Below are 3812 nucleotides of genomic sequence, written 5' to 3' on the forward strand. Positions count from 1 at the left end.
GAGATGTATATGGGCGAACAGATGTGCCACTGTGAGCAACGGAATACGCAGATGACCAAGGGGCTACTAAAGACCATTCAGCGAACTTTGCTGCGTATGGGCCTCCGCTGCAGGACCTCGGTTCTTTCACCCGTGCTGACTGGCATTCACCGGCGACGAAGCGTGGCACTTGCACGCCAATACCTCAACCGGAGGTCCACTAAGTGGAAACATGTGGCCTTTTCACATGAATCACATTTAATGCTCCATCGAACAGAAGGCTGTCTGTGTGTGCGACGAGAAGTGTCGGGAGGAAACAGCATAACAACAATCGACCAAAGTGTCCGAGCCGGAGGCGTTACGCTCTGGGGAATGCATTCGTGGCATTCCCTGGGTGATGTCGGCGTTCTGGACGACACTGTTGATCAAAACACCTCTCCTTGGGAGCCATGTCCAACCCCTCACGCACTTTGTTTCTCCTCGGCATGAAGGGATCTAATAGCAAGACAATGCAGTGTGTCACGTAGTTCGCAGAGTACATGCGTGGTTACAACAGCATCAGGAGATTTACCCTACTCCACTGGACACCGAACTGCCAAGATTCAAACCCAACTGAGAATCTGTAGGACCACCCCGATCGGGCTTTTCGTGCCTGGGATCATAAACTGAGAAAAAGCCAAGTGCAGCTCGCCACGGTTCTAGAGTCCCGATTCCTCCAATCCGTGACGTTACCTTCCAGAACCTGTCATCGTTCCGCGCTGCAAAATTTGGTTATTCGGTCTTTTGACATGTGTTCACACTGTATGTCGTATTACATGTACATCCACTGAAGCGCCAAACAAAGTGGTATAGTCATTCGTATTCAAATACAGAGATATGTAAACAGGCAGAATACGGCACTAGTGTCGGCAACGCCTACATAAGACCAGAGGCGTCTGACGCAGATGTCAGTTCGGCTACTGCTCCTACAAAAGCAGGTTATTAAGGTTCACGTGAGTTTCAATGTGGTGTTAGAGGCAGCACACGAGCGATGGCACACAGCATCTCCAAGGCAGCGATGAAGTGGGGATTTTCCCATATGGCCATTTCAAGAGAGTTCAGTAAATATTCGGAATCCGACAAAACATCAAATCTCAGACAAATTGATGTACATTTCAATGCTGGGCTATCAACCAGTGTCAGCCTGCGAACCATTCAACGAAACATCTTCGACATGGGCTTTCGGAGCCGAAGGCCCACTCGTATATCCTTGACTGCACGACACTAAGCTATGCCTCGCCTGGCCCCGTCAACACCGACATTGGACTGGAAACATGTTGCCTGGTCGGACGATTCTAGTTTCAGATTGTATCGAGTGGTTGGACGTGTACCGATAGAGAGACAACCTCATAAGCCCGTGGACATGTCAGCACTGGACTTTTCAAGCTGATAGCGTCTCCGTAATGGTGCGGGGGTGTGCAGTTGAAGTGATATGAGAACTCTCATACGTCTGCATACGACTCTGACAGGTGACACGTACGTAAGCATCCTGTCTGATCACCTGCATCCATTCATGTCCATTGCGCATTCCGAAGGACTTGGACAGTTCCAGCAGGACAATGGAACACCCGCTGGCCACCAAACTCCCCAGGCATGAACACTATTGAGCATATCTGGGATGCCTTGCAACGTGCCGTTCAGGAGAAATCTCCACCCATCGTACTCTAACGGATTTATGGACAGCCCTGCTGGATTCATGGTTTCAGTTCCCTGCAGCACTACTTTAGACATTAGTCGAGTCCTTCTGCGTGCTCCGGGGGCCCTACACGATATTAGGCAGGTGTAGCAGTTTCTTTGGCTCTTTATTATGTATGTTTATATATACAGGTTGTGTCAATAGGAAAGGTATATGCTTCGAGGGGTGACAGTATTAGTAATTCTGAGCAAAAACTTTCAAACGGACATACGTCCTATTCCGAATGGGTTCCGCGATAGAACGCATTTAATGTACATAGTTCTGTGTTATTACTCGAACATTGTCATTGATTAAAACTCACCACAGTAGTATAGAAATAGCTCAGATGAAGAGTTTGGCACCGGAGATTTGTGGTCTATCCTAATCGGAAACTACGTCAAACTGACCTACAAAACATACATAAGTCACAGTCCATGTAGGTCGTGCTAGATTTTCCGTATTCTTTCCGAAACTCCTTCACCAAAGAAGACGAAGTAAATATTCATGAATTCCAATCAAGAACAACTGCCAAGATGAGAAACATAGAAGTAGATATCCTCGGAGTAACGAAGCATCTTAAAGCACTTAATAAAGGCAAGGCCCCGGTCCATATTGTACACCAGTCAGGTTCCTCTCAGAGTATGCTGACAAAATTCCTCCATATTTAGCAATTATATACAACCACTGGCTCACAGAAAGATCCGTACCTAAAGACTGGAAAATTGCTCAAGTCACACCACACACCAATACCCAAAAAGGGAAGGAGTAGTGATCCGCTGAATTACAGGCCTATATCACTAACGTCGTTTTGCAGTAGGGTTTTGGAACATATACTGTATTCGAACATTATGAAGTACCTCGAAGAAAACGATTTATTGACACATATCACCATTTCAGAAAATATCATTCTTGTGAAACACAACTAGCTTTATACTCATGAAGTAGTAATGCCATCGACAGGGGATGTGAAATTGATTCCATATTTTTAGATTTCCAGAAGGCTTTCGACACCGTTCCTCAGAAGCGTCTTCTAACCAAACTGCTAGCCTACAGAGTATCGCCTCAGTTGCGCAACTAGATTAGTGATTTCCTGTCAGAAAGGTCACAGTTTGTAGTAATAGACAGAAAGTCATCAGTAAAACAGAAGTAATATCCGGCGTTCCCCAAGGAAGTGTTATAGACCCTCTATTGTTCCTGATCTATATTAACGACATAGGAGACAATCTGTGTAGCCGTCTTAGATTGTTTGCAGATGATGCTGTCATTTACCATCTTGTAAAGTCATCAGATGATGAAAACGACTTGCAAAATGATATAGATAAGATATCTGTATGGTGTGAAAAGTGGCAATTGACTCTGAATAGCCGGCCGAAGTGGCCGTGCGGTTAAAGGCGCTGCAGTCTGGAACCGCAAGACCGCTACGGTCGCAGGTTCGAATCCTGCCTCGGGCATGGATGTTTGTGATGTCCTTAGGTTAGTTAGGTTTAACTAGTTCTAAGTTCTAGGGGACTAATGACCTCAGCAGTTGAGTCCCATAGTGCTCAGAGCCATTTGAACCATTTGACTCTGAATAAGGAAAAGTGTGAAGTTATTTCACATGAGTACTAAAAGAAATCAGTTAAATTTCCGTTACGCGATAAGTCACACAAATCTGAAGGCTGTAAATTCAACTAAGTACTTAGGGATTACAATTACAAATAACCTAAATTGGAACGATCACATAGACACTGTTGTGGGTAGAGCAAAACAAAGACTGCGATTCATTGGCAGAACACTTAGAAGGTGCAACAGGTCTACTAAAGAGACTGCTTACACCACGCTTGTCCGCTCTATTTTGGAGTATTACTGTGCGATGTGCGATCAACATTAGGTGGGACTGACGGATGATATCGAAAAAGTACAAGGAAGGGCAGCTCGTTTTGTATTATCGCGAAATAGGGGAGATAGTGTCACAGACATGATACGTGAATTGGAGTGGCAATCATTAAAACAAAGGCGTTTTTCGTTGCGAAGGGATCTTCTCATGAAATTTCAATCAGCAGTTTTCTCCTCTGATTGCGAAAACATTCTGTTGACACCCACCTACAGAGGGAGAAATAATCATCACGATAAAATAAGA

This window comes from Schistocerca nitens, chromosome 2 (genome assembly GCF_023898315.1).
Source record: "Schistocerca nitens isolate TAMUIC-IGC-003100 chromosome 2, iqSchNite1.1, whole genome shotgun sequence".
Classification (NCBI taxonomy): domain Eukaryota; kingdom Metazoa; phylum Arthropoda; class Insecta; order Orthoptera; family Acrididae; genus Schistocerca; species Schistocerca nitens.